The sequence below is a fragment of the Euprymna scolopes genome, chromosome 6, assembly GCF_053919585.1.
Source record: "Euprymna scolopes isolate OS-2025 chromosome 6, ASM5391958v1, whole genome shotgun sequence".
Taxonomy (NCBI): domain Eukaryota; kingdom Metazoa; phylum Mollusca; class Cephalopoda; order Sepiida; family Sepiolidae; genus Euprymna; species Euprymna scolopes.
Window position 1 is genome coordinate 87,855,493 of NC_136487.1, and position 20,257 is coordinate 87,875,749.

The 20,257-nt window shown below is 31.0% G+C and overlaps 1 protein-coding gene across 11 annotated transcripts in view; it reads left to right on the top strand.

Moving 5' to 3' along the window:
* Positions 1-20,257, top strand: part of LOC145277764 (uncharacterized) — a 513,076-nt gene that overhangs the window by 466,961 nt on the left and 25,858 nt on the right. The gene's annotated exons all lie outside the window — the stretch shown is intronic.

Here is a 20,257-nt window from a genome sequence, read left to right on the forward strand (position 1 = left end):
AAATAATATTTCTATTATTATTTTAAACAATTTTAATAGTTTATTTTGGAAGTATATTCTCCAAAATTCTGACACCTACAGGAGCCACGACATTTACTACAAATATTATTAATAAGCTTTTGGGATAACAAAAACGGTCATAAACTTTTTTTAAAAGTTTAATCTATTTCATGCTGATATAAATATTGCACAGTAAAATAGTTGAACTAAAAAGATAAATGATTTTTCTTATTTAGAATTATTTAAACAAGGAATTCCGTTTTTACAATATCGCTTTTATTAAATTGTTAGGTGAAAGTACATAATATTTTCACCATGCTCCCCATTTTAAATAAGTTTCTAAATAATAATTTATTATTTCAGCACATAAATTACATGTTAGATTCATTTTTTATATACATACTTTCATTTTTATTTTAAAATACTTCCTAAAAAAATAAATAAATAAAAATAAAAAAAGGCGCATTTTTTTTTTAATATCTCAAACATTTTAACACTTACTCTGCTATATTTAGATGGAGTAAAATCCTTTCTTTTTATTGCATTAATCCACTGGTAAATTATTTCCTTTCTTTTGGGAAATGAAAACACGGTAACTTTTGGTCCATTTTCGGAGTTACCTTAGCATTTTGGAATTATACATCTCGACGGCATTTTTAAATTTATTTAACCCTCCAATACTTTAAACCAACTTCCGGTTTAGTCATGAGACACGTGACCAAATTTCAACAGACCGATGTTCATGACGTCACCAGACTAAATTATAGTCGTTGCTAGGCCATCATATTACGGTAGCCACGCTACTAGACTTTTGAATTCCCTTTTGAGTCCCTGCTTCCTTGACTGTACTGACATGCAGAAGTTGAAGTGCAATGTAAATAGACATCGTGCTGCTCGACTCCCTACATAGTACTCTTATAAATTATGCCCCAGATAGTAGCCCCCTGCATTAAAGTGGCACTGTGCTTTGTTTGGGGTGAAAATGCAATAAAAAATCTGCACAGAACTTTTTATTCAATCTATGGGAGTAGCATGCTCTTGTTCCGTCAGCCGTGACTGGGTAGAAGTCCTAAGCAATTCGCAGTTGTATTTTGAGTATCGTCCGCACTGAGGATTGAACCTTCAACCTCCAGAAGAGTGTAACTTTGCAACTTTGCAACTGAATTTTATCAAGTACTTTATCCACTATGTTACAAGATACACCTGAAAAAGGTCGGAGGTTACATCGACCGAAACGTTGTGAAAATAACACCAACAGTAGTTCAAAGAATCCAAATAATAGAAATTCATTTCATTACTCTTACCAGCAGATATATCTAGTGTTCCTATTTGCAATGTCTCCCCACGGGACAGAGTTAGACACCAGGGTCGTTTTTTTAATGTGGAGAAAAGAAACAAAAATAAAAATTGTCTCAGTCGTGGAGGATTTCTCCTCCACTGACAGAGAACAAGAAATTGAAGTGCAGCATCTGAAGAACAGATACTACACTCTGATCTTGACCCAAAGGCCAATAACTTTGCATGCGTAGTGTTGCCCGGGAATAAATGAGAAACCGTGTGTAATCTTACTTCCAGCTATGAATCCTATATTACCATTTGTTTCTAAATTTTCAGTTTTCATATTAGAAATGAAACAAAAATAAAGCAAGCCATTAATTTTGCTGTTGAAGTATGTCCAACAAGAAATTTCATAATAGTTTTATAAAACCATAATTCACATTCAATACCACCATTGGATTCGTGATTAAATTTTACTAACAAAAACTTGTTTGATCTTGGTATAGAATTTTATTTTCAATTGCATCCCCTGATTGACATAAACAGACAAACTACAAATATAGGCTGTCCCAAAAGTAATTGCCTATTTTGAAATATAAATTAGTATCAAAATAAATGGTTACATTTTGGGACGCCCTGTATAGTATAGATCATGAAAATAATTGTTAACCGATTATAACCAATCATATTTAATTATTAAAAAATAAATTTGTATGAATTAGCATGGTATGACTTTTTAACTGGCTTCATTCTGTTGTTGGCATTGGTTTACCTGATCCCTTTTAAAAATCAAATGCTTATAGGAGAGATTATGTGAAGGTTGCCAACATCCATAAATGAAATGTCGTCAATCCGTGTTGTCATCCACATCACCACTGCCAACTCTTATTTAGATTCTCATGATAGTTTATAAGCAGAGCCAAATCTACCTACCACCAAACTCCCCAATCAGAGGTTGCCAAGCCTGGTGGAGTCTTCCAGCTTTAGGGCCCTCCTTAAAATTTTATGTTTTAATCCCTTATTAAAAATTTTGTCCGAAACAAAAGATACGGTCTTTTTTATGAAAGTTATAGTATTTTTAAATGCTTCTCTGCATGTGCATTAATCTGGTTCAAATTCAAATTCTGTCAAACTTGCATTCTTTTGAAAAATATTATGTTGTTAAATACATAAAAAAATAAACATTATCAAGTGCAGCAGGTGTAACGAAAGCCTGTTTTTAAGCTTGTGTGAAACAATAAAAGAGACACCACATTAGGATTATTTACATATCTTCGCCGTTCTTATTTATTTTCATCTCCCAAAACGCTTTCTAGTGTCATGTTAATAAAATTCCTTAGTTTGCTTTTTTAGTCTGAATTTTATTCCCTTTTACATGAAACTGAATAAAACTAAATATAGGCCACATTTGTACCTCTTATAGGTAGCAGCTGTGTTACAAAATTCATAATGTTGGGTTAATTAGTCTAGGAGTTGATCATGTAAATACAAATATATGAACATACCTAACTTTGTAAGGATAGAGATAAGTGAGCCGATCCGCTATAAAATGACTCATTAGAGGTTGATGTGCTGTAAAACACAGCAACCAGTCAATCAAGCAAATGCTGGTGTCATTTTCCAAATGGTTAACTTTCCACTATCAAAAGTTTCACATTTAATCACTTTAGCACACCCCAAATAATGTTTTAAATAATGTGTAATCTGCCTAAGTTTCTTGCTTTCAAGTAACATATGCGTTTTCCGATCGAATTGCAATTTTCGTATTTTTATAGTCTAATTTCCTCAATTGTAAGAAATTATCATGGTTGCGTTTTGTAGTCAAACTCTTCGATTATAATAACTGCAGCATCTTCTGCTTTAAATAAGGACATCTGGCAAGATCCCATTCATTATATTAGCATTCTTGGATCGATACTTGTCTTTGGCACAACTTGATCATCACTTCCTCTTGACGCGGTTGGTGTATTGTGTGTAGAGGATTACTCTAGATGTGATACTTTTTTTTTTTTTTAAATAGAACGCAGTATATGAATAAGGAAAAGTGATTACTGGAAGAAGAGATGTTGGAACTTCTATTTTTATTCGTCCATTATTAAAACATGTGCATTAAGCCTTCGTATCTGGTTGACTTTTATCATTTATGGCGATGTTTTATTTTCGTCTTTAAATGTACATTTAATAATATTCTACACTTATATTCTCACTGTTATTGTTAATTCCAATTTTGATAATCTCAAATTAAACTACAAAACAAGAAACCGTCATAGAACCAAATAAATTTTAACTAAACAACTGAGAAATGAAAAAATTCATATTTTAATTATTAGTAGTATTAAAGGTATTCGGCTTTTCTTGGGGTTCTAAGTTTCGTAAAGTAAGTAGATGACAGAAAAAAGAGGTAAAACGAAACAGTCTATGTAATATTGTAAGTTGAAATATTTCATTTCGTTTTGTGGACAAAATAAGAGTAAAAAAAGAAAAAAGGAGTTCAGGCGAACATAACTTCTGCCTTTAAGTACGGCATTCTAACTCCTTCTCACACACACTCTAATATAATGTTAAAACCAGAAGAGAAGGTATTCTCTCTCTCTATTTCTCTCTCTCTCTCTCTCTCTCTCTCTCTCTCTCTCTCTCTCTATATATATATATATATATATATATATATATATATATATATATATATATAATCATTCAAACACTACCGTGTTTGAATATATGGTTAAGTGGCAGTTTTAGTCATTTAAAGCATCACCGCTTACTAATTTTTCGACCAAATTTCAAACAATTATTACAGTTTATAGATCACCTTCTCAGCTATATTGTGAAAATTTTTTTTTCGATTTTCGTTCAGTAAAACAAGTTATGATGAACTTACTGGTGTTCAAAATCGTAAAAAATAAACGTAAGGAGGTGAGCGACATTTCCATAGCAACCACGTCGCTTCATCAACTACTGTTGCTACCAATTCACCGCTGTAATATATATATATATATATATATATATATATATATATATATATTTGGCTCATTCCATGTCAAATCAACAAGGGGTTAAACCATGTCCAACACGGATTTTTTTCAAATTTGCTACACTTAATAGATCTTCATGAAAGGAATTGAATGACACCCGTTACACATCTCAAGGTCAAGGGGGTTTATGAGATATGACCTAGACCTTTTTACAAAAATGTCAATTTTTATGGAGAGGTTACCAACTTAAAGACGATATCTCTGTTATTTATGGGGCTACAAAGTTCATTCATCTATCATTCTAAAGTACTCTGATAGATCTACAATTTTATCCGGGGATATTTTTTTCAAGGTTAAATTAAAAAAATGTTGACCTTGACCTTTTTCCTGAATTATCTTAAAAAGGGTAATTTTAATTTTTTTGTAATTTTGGCAAAAGATTTGTCTATCTTCTGCCAGTATATATTCCAAATTTCATGATGGGTTTTCCACTAGAACCATTTCTACGAGCGTTTTAAAGAAATGGGCTAAATTCAAAATGGTGGAATGTAGTACCTGCTACTTCATATAAAAACATTTTGATATTTCACAATATGGTCATGTCTGATATCTTTGTAATGCTATTTTAATGCTGATTAATATATACATAAAGACCATGGTAACAAAATCCATATAAAAAAATTTATGTTGATGAAATTGAATTTTCTTCATTTTTTTTTTCTTTTTTTTTTTTTTTAATGCAACACAGATTTTGTTACGGAAAAAAGTGATATAATTGTTGTAACAATTAATTGGAATCTGGAAATCGGAACTTTTTGAGTTATCAGAATCAGAAAACTTTCCAAAAAATGTTACTCTTTTCTATTGCAGATACTAAAATATAAAATGAAGAATATTTATGTTTAACCTATGAGTAAAAGTAAAACCTAATAACATAAAAATGTGATATGGATTTATTTGAGCTGTGTGAAAAAAAAAAACATAAAACATGACCTTTAGGGTTTTGTCAAGTCCTTCAGCATTGACAAATCTGTCAAGAAAGTGCTAAAAGGTATTAAAAAATACTTTGGTTTTTCAATAAGTTAGTGGACTAAGTGAAAGTTTTATCACCTCTATGCCTGACAAGCTTTGGTGACAACGGTCCTTTGAATTTTGAAGTCTCTGTTTGTTTATTGGTTGAGGCTGCTACCTTTTTACTGGTTATAAAAACAAGTTCTAAATATATAGTAGGGGATGGATAAAGATAAAAAGCAATAAAAGATTATAAAAAATTAATATTATTGAAACCACTTTCCCAGTTGAGTCTGTCTTGGAACGGATAAGACACACAAATTCAAGATTGAAATTTTGCTAGGCACTATATACATGTAAGCTATATTTTCATGTAAATGTAGAATTTAAGTAGATATTTTTACTATATAAAACTACTTAATACTATTATTATTATTATTATTATTATTATTATTATTATTATTATTATAATGATAATAATAATATCTTTTTTTAAATAAGTCTTCAGCAAAATTCTCCTAAACAAAAGTGGTATTCTACATTTTTTGGTACTCCTTGAGCATTGAGTGACCTGGCCTATGTGTTTATTAGTCGCTCCTTTACAAAGGCTAAGGCATGCTGTGATAACATTTTTTTGTTATTTATTTACTTATATTGGCTTAACTTTTTGAACTTTTTAAAAAGAAAATGAACCATTTATTGATAATTTCTCAATTTTATATGCGTGGATAACTTTTTAGTAAATATTTACATTAGGTCCACCTCCACGTTGTTCTTTTAAATGACGAGTTGTATAGATAATACTATTATTGGGAGGGGCAGTGACGATCACAGAAAAGTAGATTTGTTTATCGCACTTAGATTTTCTGATTTAGCATAGTCGTCATTTTAAAGAAAAATTGTGGAGGTGGACCTAATGTAAATATTTACTATAAAGTTAACTGTGATATTCGTTTTCAGCATAGCCGAAAGTCATCATTTTAAAGAAAATTGTGCAAGTGGACCTAATGTAAATTTGTTTATGCTACCATGCGCTCAGTTTATTTTATCATCAGATTCATTGTCAGCAACCTGGAATACCCCTAAAAAAAAAAATTTGAGTACTTGGTGTTCTGTTGTAGCTAAAGCCAATATTTACCATTTAATTTATTAAGTCTTGTAAATGGAAACTTATTTCAGTGATTTAATCGCTGGCAGCCACAGCTTTTCAGTTTTATGCAACAAAAAGATTTTTATGTAAAAAAAATGTTATACTGTAGAAAATTGGGAAAATTTGTTTACAAATTACAAGTGTTGAGCGTTATGTGAGAACAAGAAAAAAATTGCTGACACAATATGGTTATATAGGTACGGGCAAAAATGGGTGGATAAAGATAGAGGGACCTAGTTTTGAAAACCTATTTATCATAATTTTTTGTAGGTTTCCGACTACTTTTTGATTATATTTGAAAGATTACAGACTAAAGTTAATTTCATAAAGGAAAATAATATTTGTACACGTGAAAAAAAAAGTTGTGAAAAATGTTTTCATGGCGAGCTAACCAATTCAGCTAAATTTTAAAGTTAAATAAATTAATTGTAAAAATCCTTTAAAAGATAAATATTAGTTTTGTGGGTCTATTTCAAAGATAATTAGTAAAGTAAAGTCCTAAGATATTGAATTAAAAAAACACACCTTGTTCGTACAAAAAATGGCTTAATTATCCCTCAAAAAGCAAGTAATTCTGCCGTTCACCAAAACGCAAAGTGCAAAAAGCCATGTAAAGAAACAGGTAGAAGTTATTTACATTCATATATAATCAGAAGTTTTGTTCAAAACTGCTTTACACTTTGATATGGTAGTCATCATCATGATAAGTTGTTCCACAGAGAAAATCAACTTAAAAATTTTAAATTACAATATTACATGACTTATTTTGTACAGCGTAATCATATTGACACACCAGTTCCTGTTAGATCATCGAAGTTAAGCAACGTTGAGCCTGGTCAGTACTAAAATGGGTGACCATTTGGGAATTCCATGTGTTGTATCTCTGCTTATCTCAGCATTGTTTCCAGTTAGTCTTGAGCCTCTTCTTGCCACTGGACCCAAGTTGTGTCAATTCAGGAGAAGTGTGGTTGATGATTGCACAACCCTTGCCTCACAATTACACATGCAGCTACCCTTACAGGAGTGTCCATTGTTTCTTGAGACTGAACGAAGGCATCGTATTTTGTTTTACGTTTATTTTGTATTTTTTTCTCTAATCAATGTCATTTATAGGCAACCTGGCTAATAATTTCGAATAGTGTATGTTTCTCACATATTGCTGGAACTAGTTCAGTCTGACATTATTAAATCAACAGCAGCAATAGAATATAGGCATTCAATGTTCTATTCTAGTCTTTTTCACTTGTTCCTTTTTGCACTGTCATTTTTTAATTCCTTTTCTCGTTACTGATTTTTTCTCAAAACAATTTTTCTTTCTTGTTTTTCTATCTGATGCATTTTAGGGATTTTGTGTAGAAGGGTTTCACTCACAGAATACTCCCCCCATTGTTTTTTTTTTATTAAAAAAATATTTAAATGAAATAAAAATAAAATGCGGGTATATTGATAAAATAAAAAACAGGTTAAAGTAAAGCGTTTTATTAGGACTCTGTAATCCATTCATGGAATTGAGTATTTTCAGAAAAAAGATCGGTGCCCTTATATTTCTGCTTCCATATAAATCCCGAGAAGTTGTCTACCATTCTGTTATGCGTTTCACAGTGGCATTTCGTGTAGCCCTTTTTCTATTAGTAACGGGGCTCTTCTACAAAAGACTCTATTTTTTTTTAATCGTGTCATAGCATCACATATTTAAATGCACATGTGATATTCAACACCTGCATGAAGCTTCGCCGATAACATCGAACAGGAAGGTAACAGTGTTCTATGACAAAGACATGCAGACAAATAGAAGCATAGAAGACAAAGTCATGAAGCCAGACTTTGTTATATGGAACAAATCTGAACGGACTGCATTCATTATTAATGTAACCGTTTCAAGTGACTATGACCTCAATAAAGCTTAATGCGAAAAATATCACCAAATACCAAAACCTCAAGAACAATTCAAAAAGAACTTGGTTTCTTAAAGAAATAAATACCAGTTGTGATAGAAGTAACTCGCATAATGAAAAAAATTTCTTAATAAATACTTAGACATAGTCCCTGAAAGACCAAACTGTAGCGAAATACAGGTAGAAACCATAAAAGAGACAACATATATCCTTAAAAGAGCTTTTGGATATAAATTTAAATCATAACAAAATAAAGTTTTAGTTCCAGGATGGATCCCTCTTGACCTCTTCCAACTAACTGAAGTAATATATATATATTTCACTGTTACTGCTGATTTAGTCTTATTAAACTGGCTGAGTGTTCAAGAGACATGGAGAAAAGTATAGGTCATTAGGGCCATCCGTAAAAATAAATCTGATTTTCCTAAGTAATTGCTTTTCAGGAAGTATCCAGTCAGTTTTTTTTATACTATTTTGTGGTAGCTCTTTGGAGAAAGCCATAAACTCAGTTTTCTCTGTCCTGCTTTTCTGACACTATGACGAGAGAGAGAGAGAGAGAGAGAGAGGGAGAGAGAGAAAGAAAGAAAGAGAGAGAGAGGGGGGTGATTGCACCAATGTTTTTATTTTATTACATCAAAATCCAATAAATATGCAAATCGCCAAAACGAAAATCGATGCCCCACTCACAATTGCCGACTTAGAAGCTATGGAACTGTCAAAGTGAACGTTATTTTATTTTATTTTATTTTTATTTATTTATTTATTTTTTTTTTTTGTATTTTTAGCATTAACTTAAACATTTTCACAAAGAACTTAAAAAATATTAAATCTTAAGTTGTTTTGTTATTTTACATTTTTATTTATTTTCTATTTTTAAATCTCTTCTGCGCTGTAAGCTGTAATAATCGCATAATGGATTGACTTCTAAGAATAGCAGAATGTTTACTACGCTTACTTATTTGCCCTCGGACGAATTATGACAGAGCTTGCGAGAGAGATTTTCCATGCCTTAAGCATTGTTCTATTTACATGCGGATTCAAAAAGAAAATTCCTAAAGAAAGGAAAAGGTGGCATAACTTTTAGTCTTGCGATAGTCGTATTAAGTTGAGTTAATCGCATTTTGCTGCTTGTTTTTATTCAATACATGTTCTGTTTATACCAGTGTTCTTATAAGAGGATAAGTCCGGGTCTCTCTCTCTCTCTCTCTCTCTCTCTCTCTCTCTCTCTCTCTCTCTCTCTCTCTCTCTCTCTCTTTCTCTCTCTCAAAAAAATTCACTAAATCTCATTATAAATTTATTTCAACTCAATAGGGCTTTTTCAAGTAAGCTAGTCCATGATTGTCTCCGATTGGAAAATGAAAATTTGTCAAAATAATTATTATATCTCATTTGACATTTTTCAGAAAAAGGCCGCCCGAGTGTTTGTCTGATAACCTGACTATCATTAGTCAAGCATATAAGTGAAATAGAAGATAACAAAAAATAAAAATCTATCCAGTCTCAACCAATCACAATACTCCACATATAACTTATAAGTAGGTTCGATGCATAAGGATTTATATGTTTTAAGGTCTTTTATGTCCTTTCCCATTGCTGTGTCCTTTTAAACCAAATTCATTTGGAAACAGTTAATGTTACATTTTTAATAGTTTTTTTCTTTCTCTTTTTTTTTCTTTCATTTTTACTTTCTCTACTTCCACTGTCTTTATTTTTGCAAGAGTTCTGCACAGTGGCTGTCTTATTAAACCTCTACAGATGACTTGTGTTGGATCATACTGGCTTTTCAATATATTCCATCAGCATTGTTTGACTAGTTAACAATAGTGGGGGGGGGGTTACCTCTCATTTGCCAATATTAAGTATTCTTCCCATGATACAGACAAATCCAAAATTAGGCACTGTTTTCTGCTGTCAGAGTACAGAATTAGATCTGGTCTGAGTGATGTTACACCTATATGTCTACGGTTGATTTGGTTGTTTTGTTTTACAACAAAAATAACCTTTTTGGGTTATTTAATGCCAAATCCAGTCATTTTGGAAAAAGTTTTATGCTTTCAGTTGTTTACGTTTTCAGATATATTTTCCCGGTGTTTTGTTTTACCACGTATCAACCCTTTTGATGTTATTTAATACCGAATCAAGTCATTTTGGAAAAAGGTTTTGTTTAAAGTTCTTTATATCTTCAAATGGTGTTTCGTTGTTTTTGTTTATGACTTTGCAGAACATCATTGAGTTTTGCAAAGAAAAAGAATAAAAACATTAATAATGCATTTTAGGTCAGGAAGCCAGTATCTTCAGACAGTCTGATCTGGTAGCACTAGACTATATGTCTAGGGAATTTTAATTGTGTCCTTAGGTGTGCTTCCAACTGACAATCCGTTAAATAATAATAATAATAATAATAATAATAATAATAATAATAATAATAATAATAATAATTTCATACTTCGCGTCTGTTTCTTCTTTTGTAAATTTACAATTTAAAATTACTTCTTCATTGGCATTTACTGATCCCTATTGTTTTAGATGCCTCATCCGCAATTACTTTTACTAAAAGCAAGATTTCCATAAACATATGCTTACATAATTTCATAAAAAAATATTCATTAAAACTATAGAAATGTCGAGAAATAATTATTTCAACTTTCATTAATCTTTATAATTGCTTGATATACAGCATAATTAACGTTGACACAACAGTTCCCATTAGATCACCAAAGTTAAGCATCGTTAAACCTGGTCAGTACTAAAATGGGTGACCATTTGTGTATTCCAGGTGCTGTATGTGCTCTCTGCTTATCTCGGCATTATTTTCAGTCGTCTAGCATTTCTCCTTGCCGATTCAGGAGAGGTGTGGTTTGGTAATTGTACAACTCTTGCCTCACAATTACACAAGCAGCTAACCTTACGGAGTGGGTGGTATTCGTTGTCTCTTGAGATTGAACAGAGGCTTTGTATCGTAATCGCTTTTACTTTTTGAGAGAGCAAAAACATTTTTTTTTTTACATTTTTTTTTTTTTTAGAATTTTGCTTTTCGTTGAGAGGAGGAGGGGTATGATAAACTTACAAAGAAAATTAAACTACTAAATTTTTCCATGTTTTTTGTCTTATAACCTGAGATTTTTGAGCTTAATCAATATGTTAGTAATCTGAATATAATTTTTCAAAGAAAACTGAAAAAAAAATCACAAATATATTAGATAGCAGAGAATAAGCCTTTGGGAAATATAATCTATATATAGCACTCTCATAGCAAAAAAAAAATGACTTCGATTTTTGGTGGGAATAGGCAGTGGGCTAAATATTGAACAAGTCGTTTTAATTATTAAAATCATATAATTTTATAATCTGCAAATGTTATGCTCTATCACTAATAATTCAAAGATAAGGTCTCCGTCTTTGACGCCTTTACTACATAGTTTAATTTTTTAGTTATTCCTATAAGAATGTAAACTATTTAATAAAAGAGATAATAGATATTTTTTGCTTCTGCAATACTGTAATAGTTATTTTTTTAATCGTCATTTTGCATTAATAACTTGAACTACATATGCTGCAATGCCAATATAAGTATGACAAAGTTATCTCCTCTTGTGAGAGGGGAGTTTTCTAGTTAGAATTGTTTTAATTAAAATGGTTCAAAGGTCCCATTTTGATATAAAAAGAGTTCCCAAATCTTGTGAGAATAAAAGACCTTATTACTTACTCTCATCAGATAAAACCGGTCAGAGATTTAGACCATAATTTTTCCCCTATTTGCTCACCGATCACGTGACTGAGCAGACCTGTCGCTTTGGGTTCACCCAATACAAACATCTCACAAGCAATTAAAAAAAACAACATGGCTGTCTGTTTACAGTTTCAAATTGGCTATTTTATTTTATAATTAAAAAAAAAGTCATGTTGAGAGGAGACTGTAAGTTTCTTTTAATTTTTTTTAAATGTGCAAATGAATTGACATGTGTTCCTTTATAATTCATATAAAAAAATTATTCAGAAAAAAAAAAACAATGTGTTGTGCGTTGAATTTTTATCGAAAAAAATCTAAATTTTTAAATCAATTCATTTTAACGTAAATGGGTTAAAAAAAAATTGCTAAAAATTGTTTTAAATTCGTCGTTATCTGTTTTATTTTATTTTAATTATTTATTTTATCTATAATGTGTTTTAAAATTTTTCAACTACTGTGGAATTTCCACGGGGTCTGCTTGTAGTTTATTATTAGTCAAACTCATTATTATAGATGTGTTAGTACTCAATTTCGCAATTATAGGTTTACTGGTACTCAATCTTTATTATTACAGCGTTATTAGTATCCAACCTCATTGTCACAGTTTTATTAGTACCCAGTTTAATTATTATAACTTTATTAATATCCAATCTCACTATTATAGGCTTATTGGTACCTGATCTCATTATTATGGTGTTGTCAGTATCAAAACTCATTATTATAACCTAATCATTATCCATTATTTTCATATTTTGAAGCTAATCTATAGCTTTTGTTAAACTAATTAGGAATTTATTTATTTATTTGCTTATTATTTTTAATCCAAACCAAACGCCTAATTTTTTTTCTAGTTCATTCCAGCATGTTTTTATCTTTGCCTCCTCACCCCTCCCCTACGAAAAATGATTCTATGTTGGTTATATCCATTCACAAATATCCTCTCATTCATAAAACCAACACCATTATTTAACTGGGAAAGTTCCATAAATATCTCGGTTGCTTAAACAAAGTGGAACTATTTTCAGATCGCAAGTTAACTTGTATCACCTATAACAAGAAGATAAGAACCACCAAAAATACAAACAAATACGTATGCATGTATAAAGCGTATATTAGTGTATGTAAATATTTTCCATGTGTTGTACAATGTGTTTATATCTATGTTAGTGTCTGTCTGCGTGTGTGTGTGTATGTTTATTTGTTTAGTGTTCTTTTAGTTCACCCATCATTTGTTTATTTTGTGTTTGATTTTTTGTAAGCCGATAAATAGTTGAAAATGTGTTTCCTTTTATATTAACCCCCCTTCTCTGTCTTCCTTGTTAAAATGTCGCCGCTCTCTAAAAGTTTGCTCACGTTTAAGCTGCTTTTTATAAAAATTAACGTGTTTGCTGACGTCTCAAAAACGTATGTGAAATGTTGACCCAATTTGTTCAATTTTATAAGTGGGGTTCAGTTTTTCTATAAAAGTTGACAGTAATTGCTACTCTTATTTTATTTTTCGATTCGCCTTTAGTAAAAAAAAAACAAAAATGAATATATAAGTAAATGAATAAAAAAAAACAAAAAAACGGAAAAACAAAAGAAAAATATATCTTTTAAAAAATATTTTAAATTTTGACAAGGGGATCAGTTTACGTTATAGCATTACAAACTGAACCTTCACTCGAAAAATTGAATTTAACTCTCGCCCCAAGAAAAAGATTTATTTTTGTTAACATATTTCTGAATTCTACGATCACAATTAGGCAACATGATACATATAGTTTTATTTTTCTGTTTAAAAGAAATCAGATTTATTTTGAATTGAACGAGTTCTTTTTAAAAGCGCGCATGCGCACACACAGTGAATACGCCATGTCAGTAAGGAAGAAGCGCGCTCAATTGTAGTGCATGCTTTATTTGTATACTATACAACTAACGACTATATCGTACGATACCCAGATTTCATGAATCGAAACTCAATAGTCCAAAGAACTAACAGAAAACAGCCTAAACGCTCATCAGCCAGGAATGGAGGACACAAGTGGCAAGAACTCTTTAATAAAAGTCTCAAAAACGTCCCTGCTTTTTGCGTTTTTGATAAGAAAGAACACTATGGGTTTCGTTTACTTTTTTTACTTTGATTTTTTTTTTTATCATATCGTTAATGATTTTTCAACCTTTTCAGAAATAATAGTTTGTTTTTCGATTAAAAAAAGAATTCCTATGGAATGCCAGACATTGACTCACTATTTTAGATACTTTAACTATCTTCTTAAGATTCTGATCGGAATTGTTTGTATTTCTCTTGTACTTTGTTTATCGAGCATATTCGCCAGGTAGTTTTTGAAATTATTTTTCATAAATCTGGTTGCTCCTATAATTAATGGAATAATGGAGATCTTCCTAAGATTCCAATTTCTTTTACTGTCATATATGATACCTTAGTTTTTTGTTATCTTCTCCTTCTCAACGTTGTTTAAGCCAGCATCATTAGAGATACTGATTTTAACTAAGGTTACTACTTTCTCTCTCTTGTTCCATATCATTGTCAGGTTTAAAAGTTCAGTTTTCTAGGTATGTAGGCGTAGGGATTGCATAGTCAATGTGGATGGTATATGACTTATTTCCAACTGTTCTTTTTGGTATATGTTTCCAGGATTTACTTTTACATTCGATATTAACCTTTTTACAGATCGTCCAGTGAACATATTTATGCACTTCATTGTGTTGTATTGTGTAGTGGCTGTCTCCCAGCAACGCCTTATAACTGAATGTTAGGTGGCTCACACTCTCTACCTGTGTAGAACTTGCACTTATTGTCATTGCTGAGACTGCTCATCCTTCTAAAAACATTGATCATAAAGTTTTGATCTTGAGCAGCCATTATTATCCTCTCCTGCTCGTAGTGAAGTGACTCTCTTTTCAAACAATTTACAAAACCTTCCTTATCTATATTGTCTTGAGATAGTTCATACTTGACACGCCGTTTGTTGGTCCATTTGTTCCAGTTTTGTGCAATGGAAGATCTTGGTGTATTTTTGGCTACTCTTTGTGCTATTTCTATGACTTGTTTTGTGTTTCTGTCTCATTTATAAGATAGTTTTGTCCAAAATTCTTGTCCAATTTCGTGATAAAGGTTGTTCTGCTGGTTCTTGTTTCTTGTCATAATGTTTGGGTTATGGGATCTCAAATATTGACTATCAATTTTTGAGAGGCTGATACCTCTTGCTCCACTGCGCAAATAAATTTCACATAGACATTGGTTTCTGTATAGTATTAACATTGTCCTCATTTTAGTGCCTAGCATGTTACTGTCTTTTGTGGCCAATGCTAAAGCTGCATGCCCCTTATATATTTTATACACGTAACTAGCAGGACCCATTAACCGGCGTTGCCTGGTGGAAGCATGACACAGATTCAGAACAGAATTGTTAAAAGGCTCTCTCCAAAAACAAAATAAATTATGGTTGTTGGTGGTGGTCAGGTCACTGCTGTCCCTGGAAAATAGCAGACACTGGCGGCTGTGGCCCAAATGAAATAATCTGGCTTCCACTATCCGGCATTGTTTTCCAGTGGCAGCTAGTAGAAGCCACTGTCTATGATTGTCAGCACTGTTGGTTACTGGCGATTAGTGTAAATTTGTGGCGATAACCTGCAGGTACTAGGAGATTCTAAAACGTGTAGACTTCCTCCCAGTGTCAACTGGTTGCAGTGATAGATCTAAATATTTAGAAGAAAAAATAGGTACCCTTTCCCTTAAGGATATTGCGATTGTGATTGTGTTACTCCTAGGATGTGATCTAGTATTTTATTATCACGATTGAATGTGTCTGCAAAGATGTTTGAAAGCTACATAAGATAGTGTCTATTAGCCTAGCTGTATTGAATTTGTACGTGGCATCTGTTGTTGCAAACCTACAATACTTTTTTTTCCAGAGGGGAATTCCTGTTGCTACTTTATTAATATAGAGATTAGATTTATGTATATATTTATACATATAAGTTTGGATAAAATCTAACGAAATGCAGAGATGAATGGAAGTGACAAATATAGCAAAATAATACAATCAAACAGACTTACATTGTCAGATTTGTTTCTTTCATCTTTAATTGTGTAGTCATATGTGTACACATAATATTTTATATGTTTTTTTTTTTACATTGATTTTGTATAATAGTCATATACTTAATCACCCAGGCTATCTCTAATGAAGATCAATGCACTATAATTTTTTTTACTAAGATCAGTAAACACAATCGATGACATTACCTGTTGAGACTTTGGTTTAAAGAGCTTCTTCCTATTCATATACTTTCATATACTCCATCTGTGTCCGTTTTCTGCTAATTCTTTAGACTAGCTGAAGGTTGATTCATGAAATCTGTGTGCCGTATGGTGAAATCTTAATTGTATTGTATGTAAATAAAGCACACACACACATAACTAATCTCACGTGTTCAAAATTACAGTGAGTTTCATACCGCAAAGAGACAATGGTTTTCAAGTATTGCTTGTCTGACGATTGTCTCTCATGAAACCCAGTAAAATGTTGAGACATGTGAAGTAAGTAGTAATTTAAAGAATCATATTAGCTCTGTTATATATTTCCTTATTTAAACAATTGAGTACTCGATAAATATGATTTAAATATATATTATTTCATTGCTAATTGAAAAGTAATATTTCTATTATTGTGAACTTTAAAAGTATACACACACACACACACACACACACATATATATATATATATATATATATTCTGTTGTTGAGTGCTTAAGTAGAATTTATATGTATTAGAGACGACCACAACAACATTCATAATAAAGAAAAAATATATATGTATGTATGTATGTATGTATATTAGTTTCACTATTTACTTCAACAGTGCTCAGTACATTAGTAGAGTCTAGTAGTATAATATATACTTATGGCAAGTTAGCTACACATAATAGGCTAACTGGTAGTAAGCCTGGCAAACACCTAGAAGTTAGATGTAAGCATTTATATGTAGCTTGCTTGCCCTAAGTATGCTTCATACTACTGTTCATGTATATTTGCATATGCATATTTATGTATATACTTAATCATATTTATGCATATATTTAAGTATATATATATAAGAAGAAAGTTCGGATAAAATCTGGCAAAAATGCAGAGATGAATGGAAACGGCAGATGTATCAAAATAATACGATCAAATGAACTTACATGATCAGATGTTTTATATTTTCATCTTAAATTTCTATAAGAATTGTTCAGCAATGAGTGAATAAGTGATTTTTCTTAATTTACAATAAAGACGAATATAAAAAATAACATCACATTAGTTGATTGTATTGTCTTGGTATATACGCTTTTTTCATATATATATATATATATATACTTATATACACATATATACACACATATATATATACATGTATATATATACACATATGTATACATATATACACATACATACATACACACACTTTATATATACTTATATACTTTTATATATACATACTTATATATATATATATATATATATATATATATATATATATATATATATATATATATATATATTAAACTTTGAATTGAATACTGAATATATTTCTTTCCAAAAATTATTTGTTTTCTTCGTCTATCTTGAAATTCTACAAAATAAAAAGCTTGCTTGTATTTTGATTTTCATTTGGAGTAGGATTTTCCGATCCCAAATGATTTTGAAAGGCCAAAAAATTGATATTTCCATTGTATTACCTGCTGACAATTGGAGAAACGAACGGGAAAAATCAAAGAAACTGATTAGATGCTAAATCAGATTAGAAATGCTGTAGAAACTTTATCTATTTTAGAATATCTTGTATTTCCATGTATTTTTTTTTCTCAAAAAGAAATTCCAACCATCAACAAGGACCATTTTCTTGTCTTACTTTATTTTTGAAATAGAAGTTTATTTTATTGATCCATTCAGCGATTCTTCTATACAAGAATTTATCATATTTATCACACTAAAAACTTATAAAATAAAAATGAAATAAGAATAATAATGAGTGTTGACAGTAACACTTTCTTCTGATCAGAGCCGGCGCTACTTCTCTTTAAACTGGGAGGAGTTCAAACTTATTAGGACATCTCACTGCAGAGGAGTGTTTTCAGTAGCACTTTTGATGGTTCCTTAATTTTATTATCTACCCACTTGAAATGTGGGGAACAAAGATATAGAGCCACTTTTTACAGTAGCAAACTACTTTTGTTTTAAAGAATCGAATGAACCTTTATATTATTTGTATTATTTAGACTCCTATTCTCATATTGGTTGTTATTTTTACAACTTTTCACCCGATATAATTTCTGACTTTCTTCAGGTGCATCTTTTCGAACTTGATAGTGTTGAACTTGGGAACAAATATAAAATTCCAAACTGAACCTGTTATTTGATCCACAGGGTAGATTATTCTCATTTCATCAGTTATGATCAAGCAGAAGTGATGATTATTTCTTTATGTGATTCTTAGAAGGTTCAATCCTTACTACAGACACTAATATCTAAGAATGACAGACAAAAAGAAAAGTAACACTTCTAGCAGGTCATGGCTGCTAGTACGAGAACAATCCACCCCTGTGTATTAAATAAAGAGTTTAGTTTGGAATTGTGTATAGATTCTTAAGTTCTTAAGCAACCTCGTAACTCTTGCTTCTCTTATTTTGTCTTTCAATCCTCACATTTCATGAGCGATATTTCTGATAAAAGAAAAAGAGTTACTGTTTTCTAGGTCCCATTATATTCATATAACATATATCAGTGGCTATTTTTTTTTTATCTTGAAGTGGTACCTTTTTAGCTCCTTACATCAAGTTGCTTCATGACTTGTTTAGAGCGATTTGTATTAAGAACAAGGTTGAGATAAAGATTCAAAAAGATGCACCTAAAGAAGACTTGTGGTTACATCGACCAGAACATTGTAAAAAAAAAAAAAAGATGAGAATAATAGTCAGAATGATACAAATGATTCAAATCATTAATCATAATCTAAAAAAAAAAATCCGAAGCATTAGCACACACATTTTGTTCTGCGGTGTTTATTTTGAGAATTTTCATTATTTATTACAATTTCCAAACTAGTTTCCTCATCTTTGTTGTTATTACCACGTTTCCAGCCATTTTGTGATTCAACCTCATTTAGATGCCTTGTATTCAACTCAGAAATCGGCATAAAATTTTGAATGCAACTATTTATTGAAGCCATGGGGATACACTGTTGTTTTTCAAGCTTTGAGGCATTTATTTAGTTAACTTGTTAAATCGACCGGCTACAGTTCCTCGAATTTGGATTCAAAATTTCATGTCGATTTCCAATATTGACACTTGACACCTGAAAAAGGCTGAAGGGGAAAATGGCAAAAAGGTTTTGATGGCAACAACCGTGATGAAAAAAATGGCGTAAAACTTAATTTTCTCAAAATTCTACTCTTATGAAAATGGACATGACGTTATATTTGAAAACTTGTATTTGTTCTAAAATATATATAATTTAATAAATGCTGACAATTTTATTAAAACTGGATAATTCTTTGATTTTTTAATGATTAAAAAGGCTAACGTATTGATTATTTTACAAAGAATTTTCTCCATGTCATAGATTAAGGAAAGGTGTAAGAATATGTAGCGCCAGCACTGATTCTAATAATTCTGCATTTTTTAAAAATCTAATTTCATCTCATCTATTTATAGAATAATCATACAATCAGATATTTTATTTTCCTAACTGAAATATTTGCTAATTAATATTATTTGGCTCTTCAGACTACTATCTTTATCTTGGGTGTTATTTGCAAAACGTTTCGGTCGATGTAACCTCTGACCTTCTTCAAGTCTATATTGTCAAACATAGGAATTTTTCTGTCAAACCTGGGAATCTACACGAAATTTCGAACAGAACCCTTTATATAAACTACAGGGGTAGCATCTTCTCGTTCCGTCAACCATTACTAGGTAGAAGTCCTAAGTAATTCGCAATTGTGGTTTGAGTGTCACCTCTATCAAGGATTGAACTTTCAACCTGCAGAAGACTGTAACTTATAACTGAATTTTACCAAGTACCACTAAGCCACGTAGAAGGTCGGAGGTTACATCGACTGAGACATTCTGCAAATAACAGCCAAGATGAGAACAGTAGTCCGAATAATTTAAATAATACAAACTTTTCAATCCTCATTTAAAAATATTCAGAAACATATTTGCTAATGTGTG